The following is a 20,951-nucleotide window of genomic DNA, read 5'->3' as shown; positions in this document are numbered from 1 at the left end:
CCGGTGAGACACAGAACGAACCACATCAGCCAATCCTTTACAGTAGTCAAGGATCAAGTCATCTGTGATGTTTATCAAAGCTGTAGCCAGTACTGCAGGACAGCTCATCGCCCTACCCATCAAAATCTCATGCAGGGATAACCCAGTTCTCCTGTTAGGAATCCTGCGCAAGCTCTTCAGAACCAATTGCAACACATCAAGCCATTTCAAAGATGTTGAAGCACACACTTTAGCCAGCCTTGCCTTTAGAGTCCTATTAATTTGCTCCACAATGCCTGATTCCTTTGGCCTGTAACTACAATGTAGTCTGTGATCCACACTCAAGGTGGTACACAACAGTCTCATGATCTTGCTGTGAATCTGACTCTAATGTTGTTGGAAATCCAAACCGAGATATAAGCTCCCTCAGTAATAACTTTGCTACTCTGAGACTGTCACACCTTCTAGTTGGATAAGCTTCCACCCACCGAGAAAAGATGCACACTACAACCAAAATGTACCTCAGTCCATTACACACAAGCATCTCGACAAAATCCAATTGAATTTGATTGAAGGGCTGAAAGGAACCCCTGATGTGCCAATGTAACTCAGAGCAACAACCGCCTTTTCCCAGCATTCATCTGTTGGCATGTGACAAACCGATGACACACTGCTTCCGCAGTCACACAAAACCTTGGATTGAACCACGTCTGCCTGCACAATCTCATCATTGCATACCTTCCTATGTGATTTGCTCCATGAATCGGCCTTGCCATTGGGTTCAACTAACAATCCGGTAACACTGCCCTACCATCCATTGAAACCCATTTGTCGCTTTCTCATTTCTCACAACCTGCTGTGATCCAATCCACTTGTTCCTGATCTGTGGCCTCTGTTTGCAAACACCTGACTTCATCCCATGTGTCTGCAACGGCTACCATCATGCTGAGTTTGGTCTTCTCTGCACTCTTGCCAATATATTCCACATTAAAGATGAATGCATGTGTGGCACAATACCGAGCAACTTCATCTGTAAAGGGGTTTCCCATCGTGACAAAGTCATCTCCATTCCCATGAGCAGCGAATTTAATGACTGCCACTTCCTTTGGCACTTGCAATGCTTCCAAAAGTTGTCTCAGATATTCCCTGTTCCTAAAGGAAAAGCCTGATGACATTAGGAACCCTCTCTGTGATCATAGCTGTCCGAAGACATGAGCTACACCAAAACCTTACTGGCTTTCGGTATAGATGGTGACTTGGATCTGCTCAGAGACAAGATATGCACGGATCAAGGCAATGATTTCGGCTACCTGTGGATTCCCTGCAAGTAAGCAGCTTCCACCACGGAAGAGATGGTACAGACAGCAAATGCTGCTCTCAGAATACCTTCATTGTCTTTTAGACATGACCCATCAACAGAAAGGACTTCATAGGGATGAGATAATGGTTCATCGACAATGTCAAGCCTCGGCTTGGTGCAAAGCTCAGAAACATCCAGACAGCCATGGCCTTTACAATCTTCCCCATCACCACTTGGAACAGGTAACAAGGCACCAGCATTTCAAAGAGATGTTCTCAGTGGCAATCAATACCTGTTCATACCTTGACAACCTGTTATTAGTCAAATGCCATGTTTTGGTTCTCGTCATCAGGAGCTCAACTGAGTGCGGTACATATACAGTTAGCGGATGACCCATTACAATGCTCTCACATCATACAATACTGACACCTGTTGCAGCAACAGTCTTGAGACATTCAGGCAACACTGAAGCTACAGGATCTAATTTAGATGAAAACGTATGCCACTGGCCTATGGGCACCTTCATGTTTCTGAGTGAGTACAGAAAGAGCACAGCCCTCCTTTCGTGGCAGAACAGCAAAATCGCTTAGTTGTAATCAGGCATTCCTGAAGCTGGAGCGCACACAGGCACTCTCTCAGCTCCAGGAAAGCAAGCAAACGGTTGTTATCCCAAGGGACCGGATTGCTCACATCCTTGTGTGTCAGCATCTGCAAAGGCTTTGCCATCAAGGAAAAATTCGGAATCCATTGTCGGGAGTAGCCAACCATTCCCAAAAACATCCTGACCTCTTTCTGGGTAGTAGGTGGATTCATTTTCATGATTGCCTTCACTCATTCTGTTGACACCTTCGTCTTACCTCTCTCAATTTTATGACCCAAATACTGCACTTCAGTCAGACAGTACTGAAGTTTGCTCGGAGACACCTTATGCCCATTGTCAGCTAAGTGGTTCAGTAAGGCGATAGTGTTACCCTTGCAGGCCTCCAGTGTTTCTGATGCAATGAGGAGGTCATTAATGTTCTGAGCTAACACTGAGTTTGGGGGCACAATCAAGCTCACAAGGTTCTTCTTCAAGACCTGATTGAAGATGGATGGGATCTCTGTATACCCTTGAGGGACATGACACCATGTTAAGACATGATTCTCCAGACGGAGAGCAAATAAAAATTGGCTTTTCTCGTGCAATGGAATGGAGTAAAATGCCAGACAGAGGTCAATCACCGTGGACCACTCAGCCTTGCAAGGAATCTGAAATAGGACCACAGATGGATTTGGTACCACAGGACAACATGGAATCACAATGTTATTCACTTTTCTAAGGTCCTGAACTATGCGTTACTTTCCACTCAGTTTCTGAAATCCCATGATGGGCAAATTACACAGGCTTTCTATGATCTCCTTCAGTAATGCCTGTGCAATGCCTTGTGCAATAATAGACTCAATCATAGGTGTAATCCCTGCCACCGTTTTCATGGTCAGGTTGTGCTGAGGTGTTCTCGGAAATTCTGCAATAGGCTTGATCTATATGCGGACTGGCTTAAGCCCTCAAATCAGTCCAATTTCCTCTCCAGAGAAGTCCCACACCACTGGAGAGACAGTGTCTCTGAAATCCAGCGTCATGTCTTCCATCGTCAACGAAGGAAATATACCTGTGAAATGATTGCCTTTGGTGTGCAGTAGAAGGTACAATTCAATTTGCGTAAGAGAGCACACTCTAGCAAACAGACTGGACTTAAATCACACACCACCAACTGATGGTGATGTTGGAAGGTACTGATTTTCACCGGTACCTCTTCTGTCAGAGGATTGGTCACCCTTTTGTTAGTAACTCCTACAACTTGGATTGATTTTCCCGAGAGGCGTAGTTTTGGGACTACTGCAGATCTCACAGTAGACTGAGTAGCACCAGTGTCAATCAAGAATTTATTGGGATAGCCATCTATATCTGCTTCTATATGTGGTCCACTCTGGTCTACCGCTAAGACTGCACCAAGTGTGAAGTCTTCCTCCCCCCTCAGGCACTGTTATAAGGACGGGTCCTGGTCAAATCCATCCAGCGCTTCCATTACGGGCATCCAATGATATGTTCAATTTCCCTGTGAGATTCTCGAAAGTTGGGGCACTTGCATTAACTGGTTCTGATTTCCTCCAGATCTGGGCCTAGTCACTGCCGGCATCTGATTTGTCACATCTGCGACTTGCACAAGGTCACCTTCCTGTACTTGGTTTGCGGGATATAAATGATACTCACTTCCAATGCCTGATCTTGTGACAAAAATGACTAGTAGTGGTCTTTTTCAGAGTTGCAACGGCTATCCCTGTTTTGGGATCTATGGAGACACCTCTTCCTCTTCCCTGTCCCACATGTCCTGACGATCCCTGAAAGCCTCCAGGAACATTCGCTTGATTGCAAACTACTGTTCCCCCATCACCTGCACTTGTTCTCCCTTCTGTGCATTTCGCATTTGAACCAGCATGTTTGGAATCCACCTCATCACTGCAATACTTGGCATAGTCCAGAATTTCATCTACTGACTTATTTTGCTGGCAGATCAAATGTTGTTGGATCATTGGGCTAACATCCAGTCTCAATCCTGTCACAAACTTCGATGTGACCTGTCCCATATCCTTAGGATCAAGAATGTCTAGTCCACTGTACTGCGTAAAGGCTTGTGCCAGCCTTTCATAATAGGCATGCGCTGACTCTATCGGCTCTTGGGTCTTTAGATCTATTTTAACCCAATCGATGCCTTGAGGGGCTATATTGGACTGTAACCATGTGATCACCTGTTCACACTTTTTCATAACCAATGGCAAAGGACCATGAGTCACTAAGTCCCTCTCCAGCTCAGCAGTAGGCCACTTAATGGCTATTTTACAAGCAGACCATATATCACTTGGAACCACGATTTCAAACAAGGGGCCCGATTCACAGAACTAACTTAAGACAAAATCCTAAACTTACTACCATTTTGGTATTCACAGAAGGCACTTACTCATTTTGGTATTCACAGAAGGCACTTACTCATTTCGGTATTCACAGAACTTAGGAGTCCTAACTTTAGGACTCCTAAATGCCTTCTGTGAATACCAAAAGTCTTAAAATTAGGATTTTTCTCAGTTTAGTAGTAGTATAGTTAGGACTCCTAACTTTAGGACTCCTAAATGCCTTCTGTGAATACCGAAAGTCTTAAAATTAGGATTTTTCTCAATTTAGTAGTCCTAAGTTTAGGACTCCTAACTTTAGGACACCTAAATGCCTTCTGTGAATACCGAAAGCCTTAAAATTAGGATTTTTCTCAGTTTAGGAGTCCTAAGGTTAGGACTGCTAACTTTACAACTACTAAACTGAGAAAAATCCTAATTTTAAGGCTTTCGGTATTCACAGAAGGCATTTAGAAGTCCTAAACTTAGGACTACTAAATTGAGAAAAATCCTAATTTTAAGACTTTCGGTATTCACAGAAGGCATTTAGGAGTCCTAAAGTTAGGAGTCCTAACTATACTACTACTAAACTGAGAAAAATCCTAATTTTAAGACTTTCGGTATTCACAGAAGGCATTTAGGAGTCCTAAACTTAGGAGTCCTAAATTTAGGACTACTAAATTGAGAAAAATCCTAATTTTAAGACTTTCGGTATTCACAGAAGGCATTTAGGAGTCCTAAAGTTAGGAGTCCTAACTATACTACTACTAAACTGAGAAAAATCCTAATTTTAAGACTTTCGGTATTCACAGACGGCATTTAGGAGTCCTAAAGTTAGGACTCCTAAGTTCTGTGAATACCGAAATGAGTAAGTGCCTTCTGTGAATACCAAAATGGTAGTAAGTTTAGGATTTTGTCTTAAGTTAGTTCTGTGAATCGGGCCCAAGGTATTTAAGTCAATCCACAACACTTTCGAGATTTTAACAAAATGATCATCTTGTTTATACCACTCGCGAGAAAGCAAAAGACACACAATTGATGGACGGAATGCAGAACAGATCAAAACATTCACCCTCAGTCAAGAGATCTGGGTTAAATCCATCATTCTTTTGCTCACCATGCCACCCCAGTTTAGACCTGGCCATATGCAAATCAGTCTTGACCATGTGCCTCATGGGAACAGTCCAGCCCGAACTGCCAAGCCAGGTCCTCCCTGGATCAGAAACAAGCATCCTAGGACCGGTTTCAGGGTTTCACCCCTCATCAGCCAGGATAGCTTGATTCCAGTGGCACAGTGAACCCAGGACCCATGTTTGGGCATTCCTGGCACACTTAGGGCGAGAAAGACACACAATTGATGGACGGAATGCAGAACAAATCAATACATTCACCCCCAGTCAAGAGATCTGGGTTAAATGCATAATTCGTTTGCTCACCATGCCACCCCAGTTTGGACCTGACCATCAATTGTGTGTCTTTTGCTTTCTTGCCCTAAGTGTGCCGGGTATGCCCAGACGTGGGTCCCGGGCTCACTGCACCACTGGAAACAAGCTATCCTAGCTGATGAGAGGTACTTTAGCTCACTTTGCCATCCCAGTTCAGACCCAGCTCTATGCAAATCAGTCTTGACCCTGTGCCTCATGGGAACAGTCCAGCCTGAAACTGCAAAACCAGGTCTGCCCTGGACCAGAAACCAGCATCCTGGGACCGGTTTTGGGGTAACACCCCTCATCAGCCAGGCTAGCTTGAATCCTGTTGGAAAGAGAGCAAGGGACCCACGTCTGGGCATACCCTGCCAACTTAAGGCGAACAAAGCAAACACAAAGAGATGATGGACGCAGTGCTGAAACTTTTCAGACACTCACCCGCAGGCACAGATGTGGATTGCATCAATCATCGTTCTTTAGCTCACTTCGCCACCCCAGTTCAGACCATGGACCAGAAACAAGCATCCTGGGACCAGTTTTGGGGTATCACCCTTTATCAGCCAGGCTAGCTTGAATCCAGTGGTAAGGTAAGCAAGGGACCCATATCTGGGCCTACCTAAAAAGTTCCATCCCCTTCCACCAACCAGCCTGATGCCTATGCTCTGCAGGAGTCCTCCCCACACAAATCCCAAGCATCAACAAAACCAAATCAGGAGAACGGGTATTCTCTTACATCGCTCCTATAGCATGGAATGACCTCCAACTACACATCAGAGACCCCTCCTCTCTTCTTGAATACCACAAGAAGCTTAAGGCCTGGCTTTTCAATCAATTAACCTACCATAGGCAGGGTAGGCAAACACACACCTGCTCAGCCCCAGGATACACTTGTGGGTGATAGCATGCTTTATGAGTACACATGCCATTCGCAGTTGAATCTGCAGGCTTCAAAGTCTTGAATGTGATGATTTATCCACAAATGTTACAATTAACTAAGAATAAGTATACAATTTAGCCTCTCACACTTTCTCTCACCCATCATGAGTTGTTTTTCCATATTCTGTGCTACATATTTGTTCTCAAAGTATATGTGACATTATGTCAACCCACATACCCCGAAGTAAATAATGCAGAAGTGCAAAATTGGCCATTCCTGTTCCATCTACTCCAGTGAAAGCACCATTCTCACACCCATACTACTCTTAAGAGTTTGTATGTTGTTTCCAAACTGGATGAGTGGTGTACTGATACGGCCCAGTCTTCATCTTGAAGGAGGTAGAGCTCAACGAAGACAGGGGGACAATAGATATGTGAACAGCTTGTTATCATCCTATGATGGGTTTTGCGTTTCCTACCGATATTAGAGGCTACTATATGAATGTGATTTTCTACAGTGCGTGCTTTATGCTTGTCTTTACATACATAAGAGAAGGAAATATCCCGTAAACTGCTTCACACATGCTTTATTGTTCAAAACAAGCTGACACAAATCTACTCTAAGTCCTTAGGTTTACGCAAAGGTGTAGAAAATGGAGAAAGCTGCTTGATTTTTGGTTACATCTTCCTAACATTTATGGTAAACTATCTGACATGCTATCCAAAATAAAATAAGTGATTGGAATATCTTTGGCTCCTTATTTTTGGAGATTTTTTTGGGAAAAACAACCAAATTCATTTATCTGTTATAGTTTATAATCAGTGGTAGCTCTCACAGTCACTACAGGGAATCAATCGGACAACAGTGGCCTCAGCCACACCTGTTCTGATATCGCAAGCATAACCACGCTTGCCTTAATACGCATATGCCTTAACTACATAGTTTTCTGGGCTGAGATGGTCGGGGTAGTTTTCCGGGCTAGGGGGGCCGGGGGTAGTTTGCTGGGAGGGGGGTCGGGGTAGTTTTCTCAGCGGGGGTCGGGCAGTTTTCTGGGCTAGGGTAGTTTTCTAGGCTGTTGGTGGGGTAGTTTTCAGGGCTGGGAGGTTTCAGGGGTAGTTTACAGGGCTGGGGAGGTCAGGGTAGTTTTCAGTGTTGAGGGAGGGTCGCTGTAGATTTTTTAATTAGGTGTTAGGATATAAGGCCTAAGGGCAGTGGAAGGGGTTTGGGCAGTTTTAGCAACAGTGCAGGGTGGGAGGAGAAGGTAGTCAGGGTAAATTTTAGTGCTTAGGGGTCGGGCAGGGTAGTTTTTAGGGCTGTGGCATCAGGGTAGTTTTTAAAAATAGGGGTTTGGGTTTTAGGCTTTAGGGCAGTGGTTGGGGTAGATGGGGTAGTTTTAGAGACGACACAGGTGATAGGGAGGGGGTCGGTTAGTGTTTGTTAAGGGTTGGGGAGAGCATGGGGGTTAGGGTATTTAGACCTTTGGGGCAGGTGAGGAGTTTCTAGCTCCGGGCAGGGGAAGGGGTGGCGATCTTAGCCATGCATACACCTTTACCATTCATTCCTTTACCTCAAAATTATGTGGTAACGGCATGCGTGGTGAAGGAATGTGTGGATAAGATGCATTCGTAGTTTAAGCTGTGTGGTAGAGGCACGCGTGGTATAGCCATACATGCCTCTGCCATCACACCATTATTGCAAGCTGCTAGGAAAGATAAGGAGAGAGTCAAACCAAGTTAGTGATATGGTTGTGGTAAATAATGTCAATGTTGGTAAAAAATGTACGCAATCAACAATATCAAACAAAATAAAAAATACTCCAGGGAATATGTGTGCAATGTCATATTTTACTATGAAGTTTGAAGATCTGAAAATATGCAGTTTGCTTCCTGTAAGTTAACAGTCTCATTGCTGTGCTCAATAGCAAATTACCATTAAACATGCATGTTCTATTTCTCCCAACTGTGCTGACTCAGCCATACCTTTGCTTGGTAGTGATTATACAGCTGCTTAATTAGTTATTGCAATAAAATGGCACATTATCTGGGAATTTACAATTTTCAGACAGTGTTCAAAATATGTGTTGGTTAGGGAAGACTGAATACATTGTTTGGTTTAAGTGAAAGGCCCCATTTTTGAGATTGGAATTGACAAAACTAAGAAATGCTAATTAAACACATATTGCCTTTTTTGATGACTAACTAATGCATGTTTCAACAATCATATTTTCTTCACAACGCTAAAATCTGTTAACTGGAACTTTCTGTGTCAATCCAAGATGCTCTGTGCCCCTAGAAATCAAAGAGTGATCCTTCTGTAAAAACTTTACTCATATGCTAATATGTTTGAATGTTGTTTGTTCTTGTTCTCTAGAGTTCACGCCCCACGCACCTACTTATTAAAGGAACAAAATTTAAAATTGAACATTTTAAAACATTTTATATATATGAAGGAATTTTTTGAATTGGAGGCTAAAAATGAATGTTTCCTTCTCTTGACTCCATGGACATTCATCCACCAAAATGCAAGGGGTAGCAGAAATGACATCACACACCCTTTGACCCGATTGACATCAAATGAAGGGACATTGTATAACCTTTCACCCTAAATCTGCCCAGGAAGTGACGTGACTTGACCTGAGCCTGGATGATATCACAATAATTAACATCACTGAAGTCACATAATAGCTGTGTCATTACCATAAGTTTCTCTTTTGGATCCACCTATATTAGGGTGCTTACAGAACCTTTGGAAGTGGTGGGGTGTATGTAATACTTTTCACATAATTCTGCTAAAAAGCCATGGGCTATGAAAGGGTACTCATTAAATGTGTAAGTCCTTTCCTGCTATGACAAGCCAATGAAACCTGATGTACGACAGGAGTTGACTCTTTTTAAAAACATTTGCTGTGGGTGCCCTCATATGCTAAAGACAACCTCCATTTTGCCATTAGTACCTCCTATAAGCCATGGGTGCCCCCTTATGCCAACAATTACATATAATATGCCTGTCCTGGAATTTTGCTATTCGTGCTAGTCAGCACTGTGGACAACCCTTATGTCAAAATGTACCTCTAGGATTATATGACTAGCATTTTGTCATGTTTGCACTCCTCCTATATGCCACAGCTGTCATCCTTCATGCCAAGAATCACCTCCAGCATGCTTGCCCGTACATTTTGTTTTGGGTGTCCCATACCAATAAGTACCTCTAGCATACATGCACCAGCCTTTTGCCATTGATGTCCCATATATCGCGTTTTATCTGTATTATGCCAGTTCCCTCTAAGAATTGCCTTTAGTATGCCAACATCATGTTTGTATAGGCTAAAGCAGACTCATAAGCATATCACATTCTCTCTCACCCTTACTCATTCATACTAACTTACCGACATTTAATCTAATTAATTGCCACTCCTATCACTGACTGCCACATTCACTCACATACATACATGCTGACATAAACACAGGCTTCAACACAAACACACTCTCTCTCAAACAAACGCACTCTCACCGACACGGATACACTAAACATTAATTTAAAAACATTTTTTACTTACCTGATGCTCCAGTTTTAATTACACTTAAAATGAATTAGATACAGTTATTCACTGTTAGCAAACCTCAAAAAGAGCTGAAAACAAAGAGGGAAAAGCCACCCCTGTCTTCTTGGCACTGATTTTGTCACCTCTGAGGCCAGGGGTCGCAAAGGTAGTGCCAGGGGTCACAAGGGGCAAGCCAGGGGTCATATTATGTCTATGCTTGATTTGTGGGAGCAGCGCAAGTACAACCAACGGAATCTCAAATGGACAATTGGTAGCCTCAGCTACCAATGTATGTTTTATTTATTTTCCAAAAATGGCATCAACAAAAGGTTTGATGTCCTTTAATCACCATCTTCCTAGCTTTTTGGAACAAACAGAGCTGTAAAAACGCTATGTTTTCCCAACAGCTTTTGCATTTTTCTAAATAGCAGTCCATTTTTCCTATTTTTAGTGGTTTCACCTCACAATTTGTGGTGGAAACACGTGCGAAAGCCAAGTGTTCACTAATCAATTAATCGATTTGTAGGGTGTGGCTGCATCACCCATGAGGGTCTCAAGGCACTGGAACGATCTGCGGGTTCTCCTATTGGTTGAATATCCAGTTCTTGAGGTCCTTCCTGAACTGATAGAGCAATGGTGATGCTCTGAAGTGTAGGGGAGGTTGCTCCAGGTCTTAGTCGCCAGGTGGGAGAAAGAGCGACCCTCACTGTTCGTCCAGCAGATGCGATGTGTGGCTGCTAGGAAGCGGGATTCAGAATGGAGTTTCCTTGTTGGCAGGTGGAAATTCATTTGAGTACTGAGGTACGCTGGTCCTTCATGGTGTAGTGCCTTGTGAGCCTTGAACTAGCATGTCTTTGTGACTGGTAGCCAGTGGAGCTTCGAGGGGTCCAGAAGGTTGTGGTTGTTCTGATGTCTGGTGAGCTGGATGTAGATGGCTTTCTCAATGACCTTGGTAGGGAAAGGGAGGAAGGAGATAGGTTGATAGTCCCCTGGATCGGAGGATGGCTTTTTCAGCAGTGGCGTCACTTCGGCATTTTTCCATTTCTGGGGAAAGTTGGCCATGGTGATTGGGGAGTTGAGGACGATGGTGAGTACTTTGCAGATGGGCTGATTGCCAAGGTTGAAAGTATGATGTGGGTAGGGGTCTGCTGGGGCTCTGGACTGGATGGATCTCATGATGGATGCAGTTTCCTTCCCAGAGAGGATGCTCGACGAGATGAGCTGATGTGGGTGGAAGTTGGTCGTCATGATGCAGTTGATGCTGTCCTCGGTGCGGGTTGAGGTCCGAAGTCTTGGTAGATGGTGTTGATTTTGTTGTGAAAAAAGTCTGGAAGGGTGTCACAGAGAGATATACCTTTCTGGAAAGTAGATAAAATTCCAAGGGGTCATTTCTCTCATGGTCTTCCCGTAGAAACTAATAGTAAAAAATCAAATATAATGTAAAAACTAGGTAAAGAAAGAAATAGCTGACAATGTTTTTATCTGTAATTTTTTTCCGATAGCCCAGTTACAAAAGTAATATACCATTATGTCCATCTGACGCTTCAGCTCACAGGAATATATAATGTTTGTTGGGTGTCAAAAAATACTTGCTCAACCATCAATTGAGCTGCAGCCATAATGGTATCTCATTGTGTACTGACAATGCAGCAGTTCACATGATAAAAGGAATGCATGAAAGATGGATATGAAGTGTACATATGATTGTTTGAAATGTGCTCAATACACTGAGTTTAGAAATAGTGAATATTTGTACAACTCTGAATTTGGAGTTATCCATACGCTCAGAGGGCATTTTGCAAAATGTGTTCTTACTTGCACACTGGTTTACAATTGAAAGCCAAAAAGAGAGTGAAATTCAATTGAAAATAGCAAATGTTATACTATCCTCTGTTCGCACACTTCTAACAAAAAGGGTAGCATACATGTGTGGGTGGGCCTAAAACCCATGACAAGAAAAGCCGCATAACAAAATGTGGAAACACCAAATGTTATTATAATAAAATATTACCCATTTTGATAATGCTGGTAGCTGCAGAATTTGGGCCCAGCCTCAGATATCACCCAGTAAAATGTACCAGGCTCAAACATTTCTGAATCTAGAAATCAAGGAGAGTCCAAGGTGGTGTGACCTGCATAGCTGATGATCCTGGTATAATTATAAGGAAAGCAGATAAAGGGGGTAATCTGGTGGTTATGAACAAAACAGATTATGAACAAGAGATTTATTCACAGTTGAACAATGAACAATGCTATCAGAAGATTCCACATAATCCAATGTTTTCCCTTATAACTAAGATTAATGGGTTACTGAAGAATTGGCATGACAATCATCTTCTTGATGAGGATGAGTTTTTATAATTGAAGATTCATCGCCCTCGTCATCCCTGTTTGTATACATTGCCCAAAATTCACAAGGACCTCCTCTTTCCACCAGGGAGGCCCATTGTGTCAGGTATAGGGGGACCTACAGAACGCTTGTCTCAGTTTGTTGATTTATTTTTGCAGCCATTAGTGATTAATTTGCCCTCCTACATCAAAGATACTAGGCATATTTTGAGCACGTTGGGAGACATGAATTGGGAAACTGGCATGTTATTAGTTACACTTGATGTGGTGTCACTGTACACGAGCATACCTAATGATTTGGGTTTACAAGCTGTTCAACATTTTTTATCCAAAAGACCAGCGAGTCTTTGGGAACATACTCAAATGCTACTTACTATGACCAAAATGATTCTTGATAATAACTTTTTTCTTTTCAAACATGAATGGTTTAAGCAAACCCAAGGAGTTGCCATGGGTTCGAAATTTTCGCCAGCATATGCTAATCTATATATGGGCTGGCTCGAAGAGAAAGTAATTTGGGGGACATCAGGTAGTAAATGGCAAGATTATATTTTATTTTGGGGGCGATATATAGACGATTGTCTTATGATTTGGACCGGTACTGAGTGTCTGCTATGTGATTTCATTGAATACTTGAACAGCAATACACTAAATATTAGGTTTACATCATGTTCAAGTATGTCACATACTGTATTCTTGGATGTTGAACTGTATGTTGTGGATACTCAAATACACAGCAAAATGCATCGTAAACCCACTTCTTGTAATTCAGTTCTGCATGCGGACAGTGCACACCCCCGACATCAAATTCGAGCTATCCCATTTGGGGAAATGATCAGAGCTCGTCGTAATTGTAGCCAAGATGTGGAGTTCTTTAAATGTATAGAGGACATGAGTAACAGATTTTCCCAAAGGGGATATTCAAATAAAGATATTGGGTCTGCCAGGCGTAGGGTGCTTAATACTAAACGTCAATCCACACTTAAGCATTGTGCTGACAATTTGTCGAATGCTACACCGATTAGAATGGTAACAGACTATACTCCATTGAGCCTCGATCTACGCAAGAGTTTGAATAAACACTGGCATATCTTGCAAGCCGATAAAAGTTTACAAGGGTTTTTAACTGATAGACCGCAAATTACTTTTTGAAGAGGTAGGACTTTAGGATCTATTTTAAGTCCTAGTTACCCTTTAGATAAGAAACAAGAAACGTGGTTGGATAAATTGAACAAAGGTTTTTTTAAATGCGGACATTGTGGTATGTGTAAATATGCTCTTGACAAAACCTTGCAATTTTATGATAAATCTGGTCATATATTTAAGATTTGGTCTAATATCACTTGTTCCACTAAATATGTGGTATATGTGATTTCCTGCAAATGTGAGAGGATTTACATAGGCAGCACAATTAGAGCTTTAAAGGAACGTATCAGTGAACACATGAGAGCTATAATAAATGGTGATATGAGATATCCTATAGCTGTACATGTACATGAGTGTAAGGCACAAGGTCTGATCAAATCTTTCATGGTCTATGGTATTGAACATGTGAGACTTGATCCAAGAGGAGGCAACAGGGAGTTGATGTTGCGCAGATGTGAGGCACAATGGATTATGCGTATGAAGGCTGTAGAGTGTGGCTTAAATTTTGACCATGAATTACAGTATTTTTTAGGGGACAGATAATTATGACAACTATGATAACTATTGTCAAATCCTGGCTATTTCTGGTACATGGAATTTCAGTGGGGTTTTCATTGGATCTGCATGCCTAGCTTCATGATATAAATAATCATATCTTGTTCGTTAGTGAACTCATGATAATATATCAATATGTTTTTAATTCGGCCTTGACATTTCTGTACTAAAATATTAGTTATAACATCAGTCACGCATGAGCGATCTTTTTGGAATAGACACGGTTATAGTTACTTAAGTTCACTAACTCCGAATTAGTATTTAACTTGAGGCTCAGTGTTTGCGGGCCTGTTCATTATTGCTGATAAAGCTTTTTGGAATTCAATTCAACTTATCAGGGTAGCATCACTATATGTTGGAGTTTCAGCTTTTAATGCTTATATTCGCATTTTCTATATTAATTTTAGATGCTCCCATTTCTTGACTCAAGTGCATATAATTTAATTTATTTAACTCCCCATTAGTAGCGCATTTGTCATGTAGTTGCTTTATTGTTTATTACATCGCTCATCAACGGCACTCAAGCTCTTACACGGAGGTTTTACCTTTTAGTCATGGCGCCTGATTTTTCGATTTCAGGGTTAGTCACCTTTTCCATTTTTACTTTTTTTTGTGATCAAATACGGAAATGCGTGCCGGCCGCAGCGCTTGTTGCCTGCACTCGGGGACGTAGAAGCCGGTCATCAGGTAAGCTGTGCTGGACTTTATTTTGCACATTAGATATGCGTGGGGCTTCTTTAGCAAACATTGGCCTTTCGCTAATTCGGGCTTAAAATTTCTTTACTTTTAGATCACCTACTTTAGAGACGTTTCACTCAAAAAGAACGTGCCGGTCTTTTGACACAACATTAAAATAGCTTTGGTTGTTAAACAGGGTAAGTTTGTAACACTGCTCAAGTGCTCTTCTTGGCAATTTTCATTTTGGTTGAGTATTACAATTTTCTTGTATATATTGTTATTTCAGGTGCTTATAATAATATTAAATAGAATACTTACACCTGGATGGTTTGACTTAAATCGGTTTGAGAATTGGACGATTGGTTGCAGTCAAGGGTTATCAGGTATTTACCTTGCCTTCTTTGATGCTTGGATTCATTGTGCCTCATGTGTGACGTAACTAGTAACACAGGGTCATTTATATTATTTTAGGTTTCGCAGATCTCCAAAAAATTGAGGTACAGATAATTTTTTCTATGAGTGATTTTTAGCATTTGACTCACATGGGTGGGTGAGTAGATTATCAGTGCTATAAATTCAGCGCAGTCACTATTTTTTGTTCTTTGTAATACTAATCTTGTAAGCTCTTGACCACTAATTGTTAGTATTTTTGCTTTCGATGTTATATATTCATGTATAATTTAAATTTGTTTGTAACTGTATTGATTATGCCTCCCTTTGTTTAAATTTCAAACTAAAATGTGGGATTGATTTTGTACAAAAGAATTCTTTACCGCCATTATTCTATACACTATGTTATTTATATCACTTCCAGCCCTGAGGAAGTCGTATGGGGTAATCCCTTCCAAACGACGAAACGCGTTGGGGGAGTGGAAGAAATTCGAATAATAAAGAAAGAAGAATTGAAGTTTACGTTGGACATAATTTTTGTGTCATTTATATTTCTTATAGCGTGTGCATCAATACTATTGACTTGTTTCTATCAATCTTTTGATTGAGCCATTTGGGATCTAGGGTGTTGTTCCCACTATTGATGGCACCGCTGTTGACTTAGTTTTCTCAACTTTTGATTTTGTGTGATTTTGTTGTTAGCGCCAGAGAGGCCTTTATACACCCAAACAGTATTTATGTGACCTGCATAGATCCCAGTAACGTTTCTTACCCAGAATTCCCTACAAACCTCAGGTTAAAATCATGCATTTTTATCATCTCTGTAAACTAAAGTGTCAGAATCTGAAGGGAATCCACCAAATCTCTATCACCCCGCATTCCCACACTTGTGCCAATAAAAACAAAATTTGACACTTGTGTTGGTGGGCCAGTCGTCAGCGAGCAGAAAGTCATCTAATGCAACGTGGAGACATCAAATCTTTATCATGGCAAATTACCCGTTTTTGGGACGTTGGCAGCTGCAGAATTCGGGCCCAGGCTTAACTTGGCTTTGCTTGGAAACCTACCAAACTCAGACATTTCCAAAAACTAGTCATGAAAGGGTAGTCCAGGCTGGTGTGATTTGCATGGATCCTACTATATTTTTCTACCAAAAATGTCCTGTAAATCTCAAACTTTGGTTACAATCATGCATTTTTCACACATTTCTATGAAGGAAAGTTCCTACCACACCCCATTGCCACACTTCCTCTTATAAAAACTAGACATTACAACTGTTGTTGGGTCTATCACTTGAGACAGGAATGAATAAGAACTTTTCAACATATGTAGTCAATTGTTTTGTCCATTTCTTTTGCGAGTGATAGGCCCAGCCCTTCTGTCTTTTTTTACTTGTCCGTGGTGTCAAGTGGGTTTTTTGCCCACCCAGGGTGGGCAGATAAGGGGTAAACAGCCCCTATCTGCCCCCTGGGGTGGCAAAAAGACTATAGCATGGGGAAGCACTTTCACATTCACAGGGGGGACTGCTCCCCCCTAAAAAACCATTCCCTAGTGTCTAGTAGATGGATTACTAATTGGGACAAGTATTCCTGGGGCGATCCTCAAGCAGATTCCATCCCCTTTCCAGCACTACCTCTACCATCTTGACTGGTGCTAGGGAGCAAGGTTATGCCCCTGAGCAACAGTCAAAAGTGTAACCAGACAGCTCTTAATGGGTCTAGCTGGTTTAACCTTCCACAGAGATATCAACCCAACTACTAGATGAAAAGTGGGCAGCAAAATATTCACACTATTCCTATTGCATACACAACCATAAAACCAAGGGGGGATACAAAAAAAAAAAAAGCTGTTATTTGGGCAATTCCATTCTTTACGGTGCATATACGGGGTGTGCCTTATGCAGGGGGTGGGAAAACTTCTATTTTGAAAGGTGTTAGCAAGCAATACAAAGAGTCCTCAGGTGAGGTGACATAGTACCTTCCTAATGGAGCAAAGAATGGAGGAGGAAGAGGATCAAAATGTAGGGTACCATCCCTGCTCCCGTATGCTGTTGCTCTTCAAGATAGTTTGAAACCGTTTATTTGCATAAGTTACAAACTGGCAACAGTGCCATATGTAATCATTTTAGAAAGCAGCTATGTACAGTTTACAGAGCGGACACTAATATGTTAAGTGATGACATAATAATGGCTACATTAAATGGTGAGGCCCGTTATTCAAGTGGAACAGTGATGAGCCTGAACACACACATCAAGCCCTGCTAAGAGGTTACTAAATGCAAGACATTATATATTAGAAGACAAGCCCAATCAAAACAACTGCATCTCACCTTTTCAATTCAATTCAAATATCTTTATTCGGTTATAATAAACAATAACCATAAAAGCACATTAAAATACATAGTTAAAAATAGTTTCTGGGCCACCAAAGTACATAATTACAGCAGGTCACATTATCATAGATTTCCGAAAATTAAAAACATTTTTAAGAAACGCAATAACAGATGCAATGACAAATTCATTTTCCAAAAGTTGCAGTACTAAAAATGCAGATCGGAAATGTCTCAGACCGAGATTCTTTAAGACAGGAATAATCCATCTCCTTCTTGGTGTATCATAACATGTGCAAAAACACATGATATGGATAGTTGATTGTACTGAGACGTTGTCACACGGGCACTTACACAAATCTCTCGACCAATCATTTACTACAGGAAATCTTAAGGATCTATATAAAATATTCAATCTAAAACGTGTCAGCAAAAACCGGTCAAAATCGCCTTCTATTAATAGTATATACGGCTGAGTTGTTGGAGTCAACAAGGTTAAATGATGGGCTTGTACCATAGGCTTTCTCATTTCATTAGAGGCACCAATTTCGCCCAGAAGACCCATACAACTGGTTTTAAGGACTTTTCTGGGTACACTGCACATAGAAGGAGGCTCTGTGAAATATTCCGGATGTCCTAATTTTGAAAGAAAAATGTTCACGTATTCCAACCATCTTATGTGTTCGACACCATCAGACCCCAGCAAGTCTGCCAATATATAACGATGAAAACCGGTTTCATCTAACGTCCAGATTCTATGCCAGAGAAGGACAGGCTGAATCTTAATCGTGTCCTCCAAGAATGGCATACCCATTTCCAGATGATAAATATAGTTTGAAGTACTTTCTGGTAGGGCCAGGAGAAACTTAAGAAAAATGTTTTCCGCAGTCTGCAGAGTATTTATGTCCGCGTAACACCATATACCCGCTCCATAGGTAGCTATAGCCACGCATTTAGCCCTATAAATATGTAGGAGTTCCGCCGGTGGGTTTGATAGGGCCATCAACGCCTTAGCAAACAGCAGGCATCTAGTTTTAACTGCCTCAGACCATAGTCCTGTCCTATCAAATAGTATCCCTAGGTAAGAAAATATTTTAGTGCACTCTATCGGGCTTCAGTCTATATATAGTGTTTTAATCCTATTATTTGACCCGACCCCGCAGTTCATTGTGTATGTTTTGGAAAAATTTATAGTGATTCCCAAATTCGACATAAAATTAGAGAATGAATTAACAACCCTTTGGAGACCGAGTGGTGTACGGGCTTTTAAAGCCGCATCATCTGCGTACAATAGTGCAGGGATGGGACGCTTTGCCGACTTAGATAGGTCCCTGCACTCCTTAACTAAAATGGTTTCTAAGTTATTTATGTACAGTGTGAAAAGAAATGGGACAAGGACACAGCCTTGTCTCACTCCTCTCCCAACTCTAAAGTGACTAGTGCATTCTCCACCCAACCCATATCTGACCTTAGCTTTTGCCCCTATATAAAGCACCCTTAAAAATGCAATTATTAAAACATCCACACCTAAGCCTTCTAAAATTGACCACAACTTGTCACGAATGACACAATCAAAAGCTGCCGTTAAGTCGACAAAAGTCATAAATAATCTTCCCTTTTTAGCCCTTGTATACTTATCCAATAAAATGTGTAGGTTAAGGCCCTGCTCAACTGTACCCAGGCCCTTACAGAACCCATATTGCAGGTCACTTATGACATCTTATTCTTCTGCCCATACCTGCATTCTATCTAGTAAAACCCGCCCGATGATCTTGACTGTTGAGTCGAGCAGGGAGATCGGGCGGTAGCAAGCAGGATTCATCCTGTCTCCCTTTTTAAAAATTGGCACGATAATAGATTCGTACGAGGGTGGTAGAAAACCACATTGGCTACATGCATTAAGAACCTGTGTCAAAAGCGGACCCCATAAAGCTAAGTTTCATTTAAAAAGGTCCACAGGAATGCCATCGGGCCCTAGGGCCTTGCCACCCAGACTTGAGGTAATTGGTGCAGTAACCTCATTAAATGTAAAATCCAATCTTAATTCTTGTGATGTAACATTCATGTTCAGCATAGTTGCCTGAGGGTCTGTTACCGAATTGTTATACAGATTTGAGTAGTGTTGTATCAAATCTGGTTCGGAAAATGGCAATCTCCATGGAAGCCATCTCCTTATCAGCTAAAAGGCGCATTCACCGCTTTCCAGAAGGCTGCAAAATCACGACTTTTAGAAGCATCGTGTAAGGCATTCCAAGCTTCCGTTTTTAAAGCGGACTTTCTTCCTTTGAGTGCAATTTTATAGTTTCTTCTTGCCTCCCTAATATGATCCTTATTTTTCACTGTGTCATGAACACAATGTTTAAGCTTAGTGTATGCCTTTGTACATTCAGTGTTAAACCACTCTTGTTTATTAGTAGGTTTCCTTTTAGTTTCAACAAAAATTGATTTTTTTATATAGTTTGAGATAGCCAAAAAGTTTTCCATAATCTCTTGACTAGGTGACCTATCATCCAAGCATAACAAAAGCATACTTTTACAGTTTGACACAACTTTTGAGGTAAATTCCTCAGTATCCACAGTAGTCCATCTAAGTACATATCCATTTTGCCTGCTCAGGGCAATATTATCAACATTATATGGTTCTGGCGTTAGTGCTCTGGTTAAGCACTATCACTTCTACACTTAGAGGGAAATGATCGCTTAGGGCAATCTCATGTGTCTTAAAATGTTTAATACGTGAAGAATATCTGCTCGAAGACAACATAAAATCTATGGTAGAAAATATGCTACGGCCATTAAAAGTAGGGCAAAAAGGAACCATGGGTGAACACAGATTATTAACAAATCCCAAATCGAACATGAACATAATATCGTTCAAAGAATCGCCATACGTTGTATGTGGAAAATGTGCAAAACTATCACCTTTCTCATAGATTAGATGACAAACCTCTTTATCAGCATATTTACATATGGGGGAATTAAAATCCCCACCCCATATCACAAATACCTCCTTGCTTAGACGGGTATGTAGATTAAGTAGATGTCGGCTCAAGGATTTCAATATTTCCTTAATCGTCTCAGATGTTGAATTATTGTAGAAATTTAGTACCACCATGCAAAGAGTGCAATCTATGTGTAAACTAATTATGTGATAGTAGGGTTCAGTAGCAGTAAATTCAATTTTCCCTAAGATCAGATAATTTGAAATATACGTACACAGCCCCCCTTTGGCTCTGCCGGATAATGATGTAATAGCTGGAGTGTGAAATGTTTTATAGCCACTTACATGAATAAGGTCTATCGCCCAGGTTTCTTGTGGGCTAACAATATTAAACATTTTCACAAACTCGATCCATAGAATATTGGACACCTTAGATTTTAAACCGGCAACATTCCAACACAGGAGTTGACACTTGTCCTCCAGTTCTTTACCACAATCATTAACCCTCTCATTA

The sequence above is a fragment of the Triturus cristatus genome, chromosome 5_1 (genome assembly GCF_964204655.1).
Source record: "Triturus cristatus chromosome 5_1, aTriCri1.1, whole genome shotgun sequence".
NCBI lineage: Eukaryota > Metazoa > Chordata > Amphibia > Caudata > Salamandridae > Triturus > Triturus cristatus.
This window is presented reverse-complemented; position numbering follows the sequence as displayed.